At 47.0% G+C, this 16,609-nt stretch overlaps 2 long non-coding RNA genes across 5 annotated transcripts in view; one reads left to right on the forward strand and one right to left on the reverse strand.

The window, feature by feature from the left end:
• Nucleotides 1-1,485: 1,485 nt before the first annotated feature.
• LOC135290231 (uncharacterized) lies at nt 1,486-1,999 on the reverse strand. Its single transcript, XR_010352943.1, has 3 exons — nt 1,942-1,999; nt 1,670-1,859; nt 1,486-1,584 (listed from the first exon to the last, which is right to left on the reverse strand). It is a non-coding gene; the product is annotated as an uncharacterized LOC135290231 (long non-coding RNA).
• Nucleotides 2,000-8,102: 6,103 nt separating this feature from the next.
• Nucleotides 8,103-16,609, forward strand: part of LOC135285981 (uncharacterized) — a 32,741-nt gene continuing 24,234 nt past the window's right edge. For 2 of the 4 annotated variants that reach the window (XR_010350574.1, XR_010350573.1), the window contains exons 1-2: nt 8,103-8,167; nt 8,458-8,551. This is a non-coding gene — a long non-coding RNA (uncharacterized LOC135285981). Of the gene's footprint in view, nt 8,168-8,385; nt 8,552-16,609 lie in introns of those variants that run through there. The other 2 variants (XR_010350571.1, XR_010350570.1) reach the window with 1 other exon arrangement.

A 16,609-nucleotide genomic window follows, 5' to 3' on the forward strand; every position in this document is an offset into this window, starting at 1 on the left:
TCCTCCTGACAGTGTCTCAGACAAAGGGAATTGTGCTGCTTGCATTAGCATGGGGAGTGAGGAAGGCACTGAGGGTTGGCAGGGGAACTTTTTATACCCTAGAGCTGATGGCCATGTCAGCTTTGTAGATGTTTCTCAGCTTGTGGAGAGTGGAGCTTGGGCCATGCTCTGAGGGGTGGAGAACTTCTGGGGTCTTCCACATGGAGAAGATAAACTGGGGCTCTGGGGAAACCTTAGAGCCCCTGCCAGGACCTAAAAGGGCTACAGGAGAGCTGGAGAGAGAGTTTTGACAAGGGCCCTCAAGTGGTAGGACAAGGGGCAAAGGCTTCAAACTGACAGAGGGCAGATTTAGATTAGATGTTAGGAAAAAAATCCTTTACTGTGAGGGTGGTGAGGAACTAGCACAGGTTGCCCAAAGAAGCTGTGACTTCCCCATCCCTGGAGGTGTTCAAGGCCAGGCTGGATGGAGCCCTGGGCAACATGGTGTAGTGGAAGGTGTCCCTGCCTATGGCAGGGGGTTTAGAGCAAGATGATCTTGAAGGCCTTTTCCAACCTAAACCGTTCCATGATTATATGATGACACAAAAACAAGATGTGAAAGAGAAGGGCTTTTAAAGAGCCTTGATTTTTCCCATGGAAGGCTCCTGTCATGCTGGGTGGAGAGGCTCTGCTCTGGGACCTTGATCTGCAAAAGCCACATGAGGGGAGAAGGCAAAGGCAAGCACAGGGATCCTGGCAGACCTTGAAAACATGAGAGAGAATTGCATGTGAGAAGGAAGAGCTGGCAGGGAACCTTTCCCCTCCCCTTGCATCTGTCCAGTGCTGAGCAAACACCATCTAATCTTCCTGACACTTGCAGAAGAGAAGGAAGCACTACAGCACCATAGTGGTCAGTCAGTGAAAACCACAGCTGCAGTGACATATGCTGCATAAACCCACCCCTCAGGCAGGCTCAGCCCATCAGGAGCAGGGCTGAGCTGTGTTTCCCACAGCAGGTCAGGGACAGAACCAGAGGGGAGCCCAGACATCCTGTCTTGCAGCTCCTGCTCTTGCTTCTGGGCCTCAATGAGCTCAACCAGCTGGAGAAATAACTTCCCAAGGGGGCTGTAGGGGTGAGGAAATAATTAAAAGCTAAACTGGGCTCCTGCTTTGGAGGAAGAAAACACCCCTCAATTATTTTCTTAACGATTTAAAAACACCCTTTCATCTCCAAACTGGCAGGAACCTTCTATTGTTTGTTTCTCTTATGTTTGCTCCTAATCAGTTTTTGCTCAGCAGAGATGGAGATGTGAGGGCCAATTTATCAGGCACAGCAGAGGAGACACGTGAAATGGAGTGGAGAAAGTTAGTTATCAGCAAATACTTAAAGACTCACTGCCAAAGATTCAGGAGCTTGTTCTTGCTGCTCACGCAGATATTTGACAAATAACAGGAGGAATTTGCTGGGAGTTGATTACATTTTAAACCCAAATCAAAACAAAAGTTGTCCCTTACTGCATCCAGGCTTTCATGCCCACAGCAGCCGTGTGTACCCACCAGTCTGGCACCAAAACACTCGAGGCCAAGTCATCTGTCCAGGGTTCCCTGCAAAGCCATGGAGGACAAGGGATGTCACCAGTTGAACCTCTCCATCCTGTCCCATGTCTGAAAATCACCAGGATCTACTCACTGGCTTTTGTGTCCAATCCTGAGTGTCCTGAGATTGTGTATGGAGTTGTGCTGGGAACTTGCTTGCTTGTTCTGTCAGGTGCCACCAGAATGTGCTGCTTGTGTAGCCCTTCCCTGCCATTTGTTCCTTCTGGTGCATCCATAAAAAACATCCACCTTCCTTCCAGTCTGAACATTTCTGTTATGGAGCCCTGCATGGCAAAGGAAACCTTTTTCACTTGAACAGGGGACAGATACACAGGACACTGTGTTATCTCCACACCTGGAAATTACCAGAAGTCACCTGGGTAAGATCCTGACCAAAGTTTGAAGATGACCCTTCTCAGAGCAGGAGATTGGACTAGAGACACCCAGAGGACCTTTGTGACCTAAATAATTCCATTCTCCTCAGACAGCACTTGAAAGAAATGGTCTTTGTTTAGACAAGAGGAAAGGAAAGAGAAGGGGGAGCAATGACTTCTGTGTCCTTCATTGACCTGACTGATACACTTTGAGTCATCAGCTGTGTATGTGACCCTGCTGGCTGCAGGAGAAACTGTGCCCTTTCCCTTCACAAGGCTCTGAGGGACAGGCTTGGGATGGCTCATGAACAACCCCTGCCTCCTTCAGTTGATTTCAGAGCCCAGTGTGGGGACAGAGCTGTATCCCAGGTTCTGCCAGGAGTGGAGGCATTAGGGAACAGGCAGCTTGCCCAGCTCTGCAGTGACGTGCTGGCAGCAGCCAGACTCCAATCTCTCAGCCCTCTCCATCTCCAGCCAGGCTATCTCCAAGGATAGCCCTGTGCCAGACTGCAGATATGGTTCTCTCCAGGTCCCTCCCCTGCACAAAGCCCCAGAATGCTCACCAGGGTCCCAGAGCAGGCCCAGCCCTGGCTGCAGGCAGGCAGAGATGGTCCCCACCAGATGGGAATGCTCTCCATCTCCTGTCCATCTCTACAATCTGAGGTGTGACTGAGGGTGAGCATCCTCCAGCTTTTCTACAGAGATTTGTCCTCACCTCTGGTGTTATGGAGGGGACAGAGAGACTGTGATCCCATGCTTTGCTTAAACCCTTTGATCCCAAGCACCGTGCTCTCCTCATTCACCATTTGCATATCACGTGTTGAAAAAACCTTTGTTTGGACTTCTGAGAGCCCTGCATTGGTGAGGCAAAACATTGTTGTTCAGGAGCAGAGTTACAGTCATGCACAGCGATTGCATAAGGGGATTTCCTGGCAACTTACGAAACCTGACAGAAATACAAATCTGAGAAAAAAAAAATCCCCTCTTGAAATAAGGTTCCTCAAAGAGCTCAGGGATGTGGTAACTGGGCAGGACAGACACAGAGAAGGACCCTGACCTTGCCCCAGCTGAGCCACCCCGGTTCCCTCAGTCACCCTCCCAGCCTGCCCTCCAGCACCAGCTGAGTCTCTGATCACTGAAGGGATTTATCCCCCACCTGCTCAGAAAGTTTTAGTCATCACCCAGCTGCTGAATAACCCTCTTGTCTGAATTCCCCTGAAGGCCCAGAAGGACTCTGCTTATCTAACACTCATTTGACCGGATAATTTGAAGGCAGTTCCAAGCACTGTGGAAGTGACCTGCTCTAAGTCAGTCCAGCTTTTCAATCCCCTCAGCTGCAATATCAGCAGTTTTCCTTGTATTTTTTTTCTTCTGCCTGGTGCAGGCTGTGATATTTCTATTGTCCCAAGCATCGTGTTTACCCTGCTGGGACTCAGAGGATGAATGGTGGCCCTGGTTCTCTGTGTGTTACCTTGCCTGGACCCATGGAACCTCCATCACAGGGGATCTTTTGCAAAGAGTAATTGATCTTATAAGCCTTTTATTGTGTCATCCTCCAATGCTTGAAAGTGGCTTCCTAGAGCAGGTCTGGCCTCTGAGTACAGTAGTAATGGCTTGTTCCTGCACTGTCTCCTTTTTGGGTGTTATTAATTAATCCTGCTGCTGTTTGCTGTTTTGCTGGAGGGCTTGTGTTGCTTTTTTGCTGCTGGGGAGATAAGCTGCAACCTTGCCATGGGCAGAGCACAACAGGTATTTAGTTCCAGTGCTAATACTTTCCAACAAAAATTTTTTTTTCTACGACCAATCTCGTGCCTGGCTTTGAAACACTTTCAATGGGACCATTCACTGCACAGCCGCCTGTGTGAACGTATGTGAAAGTTACTCAGACAATCGCCTTGTGTTTGCTCTCCTCCTCCCACTGGGTGCCCAGCTTTTCCTGAAAACGCTAACAGGAAGTGGCAAAATCATCCTGAACCTCTGAAATTACTGAGCCATCTTTTCATACCTTTCAGGGGCCAGTTCTTGCAATATCAGAATGCCACAGTCAGTAGCTAAGTATGTTGATTTCTGATCTACTGGAGATAGGAAGCTAATGCTGCCTTGCTTTCTCTTGATATGTCTTTCCTGCTTCATCTTCCATACCTTTGAATCCTTTCCCATTTCAGCCATGTCTGGTGAAGAGCCAATAATGGCAGATATAAAAATTCCTACCACTTTTGTAAATATTAATTGCTGGATAAAGGAAAAGTCTCTTTCAGTGCCTCCAATAGTGGAAATACAATGCTATGAGGATATTACATATTATCCCAGAGCAGAAGTTTCTAAAAATCTCCAAAAACTGTCTGTAAAAACCCTTCCATTCTCTTTAAAGAAGGTTTCATTGATCCACTTCTCCAAGGACAGCTTCTTCATTGCAGTGAATGATTAGCAGGGGTTTGTTAGATCGTCTCCCTTACCTTGTTGCCCTTGTAGTTTTCCAGTCTGGGACCTGGACTTGAGCTGAGAGACCACAAAAACTGCCACTGCAGGAGGGTGGCTTTGTGGCCTGGGTCATGCTGCTGATGGGAGGGAGGACCACAGCAGAATTCTCCATCCTTGATCTCTGTGCTGGTTAAATCAACTCCTTTTGCCACTCATTAGATCCACCTGCAGCCTCAGAAGCAGGGATTTATTTTCTCAAGGAAAGTATTGAGGTTGTGGTGGGGGGACAGGGGGACAAGGGGAAATGGTTTTAAACTGAAAGAGGGCAGATTTCGGTTAGATATTAGAAAGAAATGTATTACTGTGAGGGTGGTGAGGCCCTGGCACAGAGGAGTTATGGCTGCCCCATCCCTGGCGGTGTTCAAAGCTAGGTTAGATGGGGCTTTGGGCAGCCTGGTCTAGTGGAAAGTGCCCCTGCTCATGACAGGCAGTTGGAATGAGATGATCTTGAAGGTCTTTTTCAACCAACCATTCTGTAGTTTATGACACTTCATTGTTTTAGCCACGAAACCCAAGGGGCCTGAATTGAAGCCAGAGAAATGGCAGTGAAAGATAATGTGGGACTTCTAGATCCACAAGTGGATGAGCCTAAATACGAGGTGGGATCTTTTCATAAATAAACTCGTCTGGTTTCATGTTGTTGCTCTGTAGGGAAGAGCCTTTAGGAGGCCCAGACACACCAGCAGGTCACAGCTGTGCTGTAGGTCTGTTGCATGTCTGTTTCTGGTGGGGACTCTCTGGGGACACCCATTTCCTGCCCCTAGTTCTCTGTCAAAGTTATTCCTTGTTCCATCTATTTTAACTTGTGCTTGCTTCCCTTCCCTTTCCTGGGAAGGAAGACTCCTGTCTTGCAGACTCTGACCTTGCCATCATGGCCTCCTTCTCCTTGCTTCCCATTTGCCTTCATCCAATTATCATGTTACTATCTGCTCTCTGAGAGGACCTCTGTCAAAAATCCTCCCTCTTCGCTGTGTGCTTGCCAGGTCTGAGCAGAAAAATAGTTTCCTGCTATTTCATTATCAGCAGTCAGGAAAGTTTCTCCCACTGAGGGAAGGCACTTCAGTGAATTACATCCCTCCTCAGCTGACTCAGAGGAGATAATGTATATTAAATCTGGTCCTTTCTGTCCCTAATTTTCCCCTTGTAGCTGCACCATGGATGGCAATAAGAAGAACAGACACATGAGGCTCATCTCAGTTCCTGAGGGGCATCCTCAGAGCCCCTGCACATTTTAGTCTTACCTTCCTTGAGGAGAATATATTTGTCCTAATCTGAGCTGCCAGCTCAAGGGAAAGCCCCAGTGAGGGCAAGAGATCCCACAGCTTTCCTGTAAGGGAGCAAGCCCAGGGTCTCTCTCTGTTGGGGAGCAGACAACAGGGATCTTTTATTCCAGATTTGTTGGCACATTTGCTGGTTCTATAACTGGACATATATGGTTCTTCACGACACATATATGGCTCTTGATGTGATTTTCCCTGGGACAGCTGCTATGTGTAGTGCCAGAGGAGGTGGTGACAAAGCTGCCCATTGCTGTACCAGTTTGTAGAACTGGTACAGCAATGGGTGCTGAAGATGAACTGATGCAGAAGTGCTGCAGATTGTGACAGATTCATCCTCCATTGTCAGAGGAAAACAGGCTTGACTAGGACATCTCATCCTAGGGAATGTCTCCTTATGGATTCTATGGAATCTGGATGAAAGGTCACATGCAGACACCTGATCCTGTCTGCTGTCACCTTAGGATTCAGACAGGAATTGCTGTAATTTGCGGTTCTCGTTGCAGTTTAGGATAAACTGGGAACTAAGGCAGCCTCTGGCAGAGGGAGCAGCAGAACTATTAGTCCCTAAGGGAGCTTGGCTGAGCAGGATCCATTTTGGCAAGCAGCTGGTGAGGTTTCTTTGGCATTTCTGCACCTGCAGGTCTTTCAGCCAGACCCATTCTCCTTTGCAACCTTGTCTGTTAAAAAGGATGGGACATGTGTGTCTGTAAGCACAGTGTCTGGTATGTTGGGGTCTCTGATTCATGAGTCAGAGCTAGAAATCAACCAAAGAGAATAGCCAGCAGGGGTGAGTCACTGCAGGGTTAAAATCCTCTTTCCAGGTCAGTCATGCAATTCAATCCAGCCACCTTCCCTTCCTTCCCATGGATGTGTGTTTGTGCACTTACACTACAGCATCTGTTTAATGAAAAGGATTTATTTTGATAGATGGAAGGCTTCTGGTTATGTAATTGCCCTTGTAAGGAAGCACAAAGGAGAATTTTAACAATATTGCTGGCTCTTATGCAAGAGTGTTGCCAGTGTTTACTCTGTAGACATGTGAATCTCCTCTGTCATTTGGGCAGAAAATGATGCCTTAATCTTCTAAGACATTTATGAAACATTGGATTACGCCAGGATCAGTGTGCTATCATCTGCAAGAAATATACTGGCTGATTGGATTGCACAGAACTTTTCAAGGCAGGTTTTATATTTAAACTTTGCATTTCCTTGCTGGAAGAACAGCAGATATCAAGCTCTTAAGAGCCTTGGATAAATCATGAGGTCCTGGTTCTCAAGCAATTACTATCAGTGGAAAGCTGGGCTTGTGCATCTGTCAAGAATAGAAGCTGTATGGCTGATTACTGGTCTCCTAGCTACATTTTCATCATATTTCTTGGCTAAAGGGAATTATAGAGACCTAAATTGCACAGTAATGCTGAGAGGCCATCCTGAATCTTATCTGTTCCCCGGAGAGCTGTGAGATGATTTAATGACACAGGTTTAGTGTATCAAGTCACTGGCTGAAGCAGTGACTTGAGAGCTAAATTAGGAACATAATAAGATATAGGACACCAAATCAACTTCAGCTAAGTTTGCTCTGGCATGTGCCAAAACTATTGTTCAAATTTGAGAAAAAAAAAATCCATTTTGCTTTTATTTCTTTCTTACTGCTTCTTTGTCATATTGGAGGGCTCTGGGATGTATGTTGTAACGCTGTTATAATGCATTATATGGGTTTATTGTGCAGGAGAGCATCTGGGTTTCAAAGCCTTGTTTTCAGCCTCCTCATGTTCATGGCTCCTCATGTTTTCCAGCTGAGGTGCAGCTCATCCATGGTTTCAGACAGCTGAAATAGGTTTGTGCCTCTGCATGAGCACCAGCACCCAAATTACTTTGATACTCACAGCCCATGTTGGAGCCTTTGTCACCTTCTGTCTTCAGACTGTTCTTGACCAGAGACCTGGACCCACAATAACCAGTTTTTGAGGCTCAAGACGTCTTTCAAGGCAGTAGAGTTCAAATCTTGAGGTTGTAAGTGCCATAAAAATGCTGTTCTTTTAAAAACACCCTTTTGGGTGTACTTGGAATAATGTACTCAAACAATTGTCAGATCCATGCAGTGTTGAACACAAATAATGATCCTCTTGCCACTCTGCTGACTTCAGTCAGATGCTGGCCTAATCTAGCAAATGTTGGCCTTTCTTAGGAAGTCCAGCTCTGTGATTCCCACACTTCTCCATGCTCAATGAAATAAAAAAGCAAGCTTGCTACAAGTTAAAAAGTGATATTTGGTATCCTTTGGAAATTGGGTCACAGTTCCTGCCCATAGGTACACAATAATCCAGGCTTATTTATTGCTTTTCACCAGATGTTTGTGAATCATCAGTCACCAGCCAAAGGTCTCCCTCCCCACTTGTTCCCTCTCCAGTAACACAGCAATGGATCCACTAGTTCTGACCATTCCTCCTTTTACAGGTAGGGAAACTGAGGCAGAAACTTGTCAGAGCTGGAGGCAACAAATATTGTGGGCCTGGATGTTCCAAAGGCAGGTTAAACTGAGAGTTCTCAGGACTGGTTCAGGCATGCTTGATCTTGCCTTGGGGCAGAGGGAAGGACAAGGTCACCTCCTGGTGTCCTTCCCAATCCTGCTCTCAGTGGTTTGAAGATCCACCCAGTTACTTTGGAAACAAGGCCCTCCCATCAGTGACACACAGGTTTCTTACAGTCTGCTTGTTTATGTCTTACCAATGTTCTTTTTCCCACAGTGTTTTCAGTGCTTGGGACTCTGGGCTGTGAGTGGAGGATTCAGGGAATGACACACACTGAGATCCTCGAGCATGGTGCTCAGCCACCAGGAATGTGAGTACCCCCAATGCATGGCAGTGGGGAAGGGAACTGCAGAAGTGCTCCTGATCCCAAGGGAGGTACTGGGATGCCCACTGGCACATTTTGGGGTTCAGAGAGAGAGTGTCAGCATTGTGGACAGAGATTGTGTCACCAGGAATGGCCAGGGCTTCCTGGGTGTGAAAGGGAATCTTGCCGTGGGTGGGAAGGAGTTAATTTCTCCTTGGGTGGGGAGGGCAAAGAACTGGGTGTGGGTCAAGTAGGCACATAGTGTGAAGCAAAAGAATGGCATTACCTGGGAGATCTGAGGCTGGATGTGGAGTAAACAGTGTTTTGAAACCCGTTTGAAAGAACTCAGCCTTCCCAGAGAGCTCTGCCCAGCAGGGGAGGAGTCCCTGGGTCAGCCTTGTGTGGGGTTGCAGGAGAGGGATGGGCAGGCTGGGAGCCTCTCCAGTGTGACACCTCCCCAGGCACTGAGAGCATGGGGACACTGTGCCTGCCCCACCTTTACCCTGCTATAAATGATTAAACAGGGTGCCGAGTAACAAAGAGTCCTTCCCATGGCCCTGGGCCAGGAGGAGGAAATCACGAGGTCCATCCAACAGCCATCACCAATGTTAATTCCTGGAATGGAGATCCAGGCTGGCTGTATAGCCATAGCCCAAGGCTCAGAGTCACCAGCCTAAAGAAGCACGTAAGGAAAGACAGCTGAAATAGAATCCATAGAGTCATATAGGTCGGAAAATACCTCTAAAATCATTGGCTCAGCATTGCCAATTCCACCACTAAATCATCTCCCCAAGTGCCACATCTACATGTCCTTTGAATCCCATCAAGGGTGGTGACTCTGCCACTTCTCTGAGTGGCCTGTTCCAATGCCTGACTACCCTTTCTGTGAAGAAATTTTGCATAATATCCAACTGAATTCTGCCCTGGTGCATCTTGAGGCCATTTCCTCTTGTCCTGTCACATGTTACTTGGGACAAGAGACTCACTCCCACCCGGCTACATCCTCCTTTCAGTGAGTTGTAGAGACCTAGAAGACCATTCTTGCAGCTCCTTTTCTCCAGGCTGAGCCCTCCCAGTTCCCTCAGCTTTTCCTCACCAGACTTATGCTCCACACCCTTCACAGTTCTGTTGCCCTTCTCTGGACGTGGGTTAACTGCTATTTATCTGTCTGACTCACAAATAAATACTGATTATGGGTCTTGTTGCCAAAACCCCTGCTCAGAAGCAGGAAGGTCAATGACCTGCTGGAGGGGGGCCAAAAACAACGCTCTGGCCCTGCTGTGCTGTTTCTCAGAGCTGGATGGAGGCAGAGGTGAGCCCCAGCCACACTGCCTTGGCAGGCTTTCCTCAGCCAGGTCTGCCCAGGGTAACCTGAGGTTTGCTGTCAAGGCAGAGCCCCCCAGGTCTCCTGGCACAGAAGAGATATGAGAGAAGGACAAATGGCACAAATGGTGTTATTCCAGAATCAACAAAATATGCCCTTTAAAGAACCCTTCCTGACATGAGGCCACACTGGTGGGCACAACATTCACATTGTGCATCCATGCTTTGTTGCAGGAGTCTGTGATCACAGGATAATTCAGGTTGGAGTGGACACAGGAATGTCTTTAGTACAACCTGTGGCACACCCTGGGGGAAGGACAAAGAATCTCATTTGTCATATGTCACTCCTGGGGAGCAGAGGGTGGCCAGCAGGACCAATGCTGGTTTTTGCAATGTTCCTGACTGGAACAGTGAATCACTGTTATTGATGTGGTCAGCATATGTAGCTGGGCTTGTCTTCTCATTCACAGATGTTTTAAGCTTCCAGGATGGGTTGAAATGTGTAAATATATTCAAAATATAGATGTGTTTGGCTCATCTTGAGATTTCCATGCAGATATGAGGTTCATATAGAAGCCCAAAATTGAGTTAATCAGGTGCTGACATTGTGGCCTTGCCACAAAGCAAAACTCGTGTTGTTACAAATATAACTGATGTTTCTCATTTGAGGACAGAGCTCTGTGCTCCTCTTATCATGGGGAGTAGGATGTCAGAACACTTAGCTGTAGGGGAGCGAGCTGTAATATCTCCATGTAACTGCTGGGGAGCTGCACCATGAAGAGATTCAGCAGGTTTCAGTCAGAGATACATTCAAGCATCTCAAATAACGTGTGGTGCTTATGTTTAGGCAAATGGGTTAGCTGTACATTCACTCAGTTAAATTGCTAATTAGTCTGCGCTGACAGTGCTGATGAGCTCCTTGGCGGCTGTAATGTGAGACCAGGCATTAACACACAAGGAGACACCTGCAATTAAGCATTGTAAGCTGCATCTGCCTCCTGTCTCCAGTGGCTTTCCAAATACCTCTTTGGAGGTCACACAGGAAGGTTGTGATGGAGATGGGGAATGCTTCTGGATCTCTCAATTTGCACACTTTCACTGTGCCAGGGTGCTGACATGTCTCATGTCCCCACTTCTTCACCTCCCTCCAGCATCTCCCCAAGGAGCCTCTTGGCTTGTGCTTTGAGGCTCAGGTCACCATGGCTGGCCCAGAGAAAGCCTGGAACAGTGTCCTCTCCCATGGTGAGCACTGTGATGTGCTTCAGGGTTAGAGGTCAATGACAGCATATAATATCTGCAATAACTCTATTCTTCTAATTGACAGAGGAATAACAACAATTGCTATCATTAATATTAACAGCGGGAGTAAAATGAGGCGTTAATATCTACCGTAAATTCCCATTACTCTGAGAACTCATGCAGTTCAACAAGGCTAAGTGCACAGTTCTGCACATCCATTGGGGCATTCCCAAACACAAATACAGGCTGGGCATAGGATGGATTGAAAGCAGCCTTGGTGGTGGTGTTGGTGGATGAGAGGCTGGATATGACCTGTCAATTTGCACTGGCAGCCCAGAAATCCAGTTGTGTCCTAGGCAGCTACAAAAGCAGTGAGGGCAGCAGGTATGGGAGGGGATTCTGTCCTGTGCTCTGCTCTAGTGAGACTCCACCTGGAGTGCTGCATCCACCCCTGATGGCTGCAACTTTAGAAATAAATGGGTATGTTGCAGTGAGTCCAGAGGAGGCCATGAAGATGCTCAGAGTACTGGAGTATCTCTCATATGAAGGCAGAATGAGAGAGTTGGGATTTTTCAGCCTGGAGAAGGCTCCAGGGTGACCTTACAGCAGCCTGCCAGTACCCAAAGGGGCTACAAGAGACTGGAGAGGGACTTTTGACAAAGGTAGTGATAGGACAAGAGGGAATGGCTTCAAGATGAAAGATTATATTTTAGGTAGAAATTCTTTACTGTGAAGGTGGTGAGGCCCTGGCACAGGTCACCCAGAGAAGCTGTGGCTGCCCCATTCCTGGAAGTGTTCAAGGCCAGGCTGGATGGGGTTTTAAATAATGTGGTCTGACCAGGGTGGTCAGGCATCAGAACAAGCTGCCCATGGAAGTCAAGGAGTCATCATACCTGCAAGTATTTAAAAGATGTGTAGATGTGGCACTTAGGGACATGGTTTAGTGCTGGACTTGGCAGTGCTGGGTTAATGCCTGTAAATGATCTCAGATGTAATAGTCAACGTAAATGATTCTGTGATTCCATGATTCTCTGTGCAGGGATATGGTAATAGTGTCAACTTCACCCACAGTGGGGGACAAGGCTTCTCTTGGTTCCCATTAGCAGGTGGGTTCTGCAGGTGCAGGAGAGTCACTACTGTGGCCATATCCCACCCTGACTGATGTCCTGTCACCAGTAATTCATATCGTGGGTGCTTTGGAAACTGAGCACTGCAGATCAATTTTTAATTGTTTAGGGATTATGCCAGCTGTGGGATTGTATCTGAAGCTCAACAATGTTGCAGTTTGCAAGCTGCACTGCTGACATCTGCCGCTTGCTGCTCGGTTTCCTGCATGGGCTTTCGACAGTGCTGCAGAAAGGACTGGATGTGAAGGGAAATAGCCTCAATTCTCATTGCCCTGATGGAGCACTCAGTACTGCCAGGCTGGTTGCTCACTATGGATAATTCATCACTACAGCATAAGGATTTCCTTAACCATACTCCCACTCCACAAATTGCCCAGTAGTGCCATGTGCTGTGAAACTGGTGGATATGGAGCACGTTACAGACATCCCCAGGATGGGGCAGAGAGAGCTTCTGCTCTGTGGAATGGTGCTGGAAGAAAGAAGGCAGGGGTACTGTTGTCTTACCCCTCTCTGGGATAAAGTCACAGCAATCTCTGCCACCAAAGATAAATGTTCCCCTAGGGACAACTCAGTGTGAACATGCCACCCGTGGCTCAGGGTGTTTCTTGGCTGATTACACCAGAGCAGTTAAAAGTTTACAGTTGTTTGTAGCAAAGGGACTTGAAGAGCAGTAGCCTGTACTTGTCGATTGTGCAGTATTTCCCACAGGAACTTGGGACTGTGTTTGAAATGTCTCAGCTGATGAGGTCTGTGTGGGCAGATTCCTGTGTGGCAGCATCTTGTCCCATCTTGAAGGTGTTGTTATGCTGTCAGTAGGAGAAGGGACTTTGTGTGTGTTGGGGAATTATAATAAAAATGCTGGGACTGGAAAGAATGGAAATTGGATGAGGATTGGGGTAGGAGCACCAAAAGAGACAAACAGCAGAGGGCTGCAAAAATGGCAGATGTACATGGCCACTAGATGAGCAAATCAGCAAGATCCCAGCACAGCTATGTGCAATGTCTCAGGACACCCAGACTGGGAAAGAAAAGCCAGTTAGTAAATCCTGATAACTTGCAAAGGTAGTTCAGGTTGGAGACATCAACCACTGGCAGCTCCTTCAGGGATAAATAGGTACATCCAAACCCAGCACACTGTCACCAGCCTGGGAGAAACTCAAGAAATGTGCTGAGGGCTTGATTGTCATTGCCCCCGGTGCCTGGAGCAGAGAAATGCTGAAAGGTGATGGACACTCATGGCTTAGGATGTGACAAGATCCCAAGAGTGTGCTGCAGTGGGAGTAAGCCTCATCCATTCATATTTCTGTAACCAGTGAAGAGCTGTCCTTGGATATAAAATTGGATGTGAAATTGCCTTTGCCTCTGAGTCATTCCTGAATGTCTCCCCATTGCTATTTGTCAGATGCAATCACTCCACAAATAGCAAGTAGTGGCAGAAGCAGCAGCTGTGGCCCAGGGAATACACTGTAGACTTCAGGAAAATGGTGTCTGTAATGTGCCCAGCTGATGCAGAATTAATCAGGTTTGAAAAAAGAACACGGCTCTCACACCCTGGGGGACTGTACCTAAAAATTCCTGCCTATGCGGATCTTCTCATCCTTGACATAATTTCTAAGAGAAATAAATGAGTTTATCTCCCACATTGCCTGCAGACCTTTCACATGGAAATAGTGGGATTAAGGAGATTAAGATTTAGCTTCAACTTGGATAAAGAACAACAAAGAATGATTAACACTTGAAATGGTTCCCAGTCATCAGATCTGAACTCCAGTCTCTCTGTATTTCCTCCAGTGAAGAGCTTTTCTATTGTGTTCACTGCTGTCACGTCTGATCCCATAAGACACAAGAGTAAACCAAATTGTTCCCTATATTGTGATGGGCTGGCTCTAAAACACCCAAGGTTTGGGCCATGGAAGATGTAGAAGGCATGAAAGAAAAAGAAGACTGGTGAGGTTTACGAGAGGGATGGAGGGAAGTCTGCTCTTGAAAAGGACCAGGAATCAGGGAGAACAGGGTCAAGGAGGTGGAGAGTAGAGTCCAAGTTTTGGGATCTTGGTTTCAGGTGAGCCAGAAGAAGAAGGTGAAAGGCCATAGGCTTGGAGGGGATCTGGGTGATTGCTGGGAGTTTTACCATTCAGAGGAGATCCAACTCCTGCATGATTCAACCATTCCTACATAATCCAGGCTTTCTTCCTGAGCAGCTGGCTGCTTACACAGGATGATGCTCGGTATCTTAACTGGATGCAGCATGTGAGGTCAGGAAAGGGCATTGGGTCCCTTCCAGGCTTGCACATCCTCATACATTTAGTAATGTTCTGGAGACTGCAGATCAGTGCAGACCAGCTTAAAGCCTTCCCTGTCTTGGCCTGACCATCAGGTTTCTTTATAGAATAACTTGGTCCCTTTTTGTGCTGCCCCATGTGTTAGATGAGACACAGATGTTTGCTCTGACAATGAGTGATTACCACAGCTGTAGCTGTCAAGAACGGTGGTGATTTTTGCATCTGGATCAGGGAAAGTCCCAGCCTTTAGCATACTTCAAACTGCAGAAGTTCATGTGCTTTTTTGGGAGTCTGGGATCAGCCAGACAGATCAGTCCCAGCAAAGGAATCTTCCTCTGTGACTAGTGCAGTAATACATTTAGAGTGAAGGGGCTTTGAATCTCTTCTTCCCCTGCCCAGCACTGTCTGTGCCTGCTCTGTCCTCTGCCCTGCCAGTTTATCCTACTTCGATCAGGGATTCACCCCAACTCCACAGGACAGTACAGCAGGGTCTTGCTGGCCTCTAAGATTTTCTGGTGTCATGCAATGGCAGTTCTAGGGTCACCCCATGTGTGTGTGAGTTGTATTTTCAAACACATGAGGAAAAGGGACTCAGATTCTTCCTAGAAAAACAATTTGTGCTAATGGCTTTTATGACTTATCTGCAGGACCTGACCTTCACAGAGGTCCCTGGGTACACCTCTTTCTCACTCTCAACCCTGCTGGATTCTCATATCCCATTCCTGTCTCCTCTAATATTCACTGTGGTTCTGTAATTTACAACTGTTTGTCAAAACCAAGTAACATTTATAGACTGTCAGAAATAATTCATGAGCTTTTAAGCCAGTGCAGAGAGGCAGTCTCTGCATTTGCCACTTAGAGCCAGAGCCAGGTGAAGGCACTGACAAAAGAAAGAAATGGGAAAGTGGTAGGAAGAAGCAGAAAATTTAGATCTCTTGAGCAGAAGTAATTTTCCTGGTCCATTGCTGTCATGCTGTCTAGGCAGTGCAGATGTGTTTTCTCTTAGGGAAGAAATGCAGCTCCTGGAACACTTCCTTCTCTTTACAAGGGAAGTAAAAAACAGCCTCTGGGACTTTCAGGGATTTCATGTGTTTCATTTAGAGGGAACAACAGAGGACACAAGCGATGTCATTCTCTGCCAGGGGTGTGCACTGAGAGCTCACACGTTCATATAAGAATTAAAAGCCTTAAAGTAAGAGGATAACTCTGAGGATGCTGGAAAAAAGAAAGGGAAAAACACTGAGCTAAAGCTGTGTACATGTAAGTAGGAGTCAGAGAAGTGAGGGAGAGTGACTTCTTGCCCTCATAAGAAGGACATGGAAATCTCTAGGGTAAAAGCAGAGGAAAACGGTACATGCCCCGAGGGAGATTTGTATTTGGCTCTCCTGGAGAAATAGCCACTGTAAAGCTAAAGAAGGGAAGTTATCCATAACCTAGAAAATACAGGGAAATATTTTCCATGCCGCTCTGGGAGACCAGGAAGTTATTTTTGGTTTCTGTAGCACAGTGAGTGTCGTTGGGAGCATGTGCAACAACAGAGTTTTCAGCAGCTCCCATTGTAATTTCTCCCATTGACCTTATCACTAATAAGTGCAGGATGTGAATTATAACGGCAAAGATGTAATCGGAGAGGCCTGGAGACAGCTCGTCTGCAAGGGACGAGCAGTTGCCATGACAGAGCCTCTCACGCTGCTCCTTCTCAAGTGGAACATCAGGTGAAACAAGGACTCTGCTGCTTCTGTTGATTTCTGTATAATTTAGGGGATAAGTGACTTCACTATTTCCCTGGATGTGGGAGGAGAGAACATTTTTATGATCGTGAAGGACAGAAGAAAGTCGTGTTGCTGCACTCCTGGTGAATTACTTTGATACTCTGCACAGCACTCAGGCTGTGAAGCTAAATGTTATTCTTAGTTATTGCTTATAAAGTCACGACACATGCAGGGATGCACCAGAGGCAAAGGATCCAGATCCTTCCTGATTTACAGCAGCTTAGACACCTTTGCTGGTGCTATAGCCATTTGTAACAGCTCAGAGACTGGGCTGAAGAAGTTTCCATGAGGTGTAGTACCAGGGGTTTAGGAGGGGAAAAA

Source organism: Passer domesticus, chromosome 1, assembly GCF_036417665.1.
Source record: "Passer domesticus isolate bPasDom1 chromosome 1, bPasDom1.hap1, whole genome shotgun sequence".
Taxonomy (NCBI): Eukaryota; Metazoa; Chordata; class Aves; order Passeriformes; family Passeridae; genus Passer; species Passer domesticus.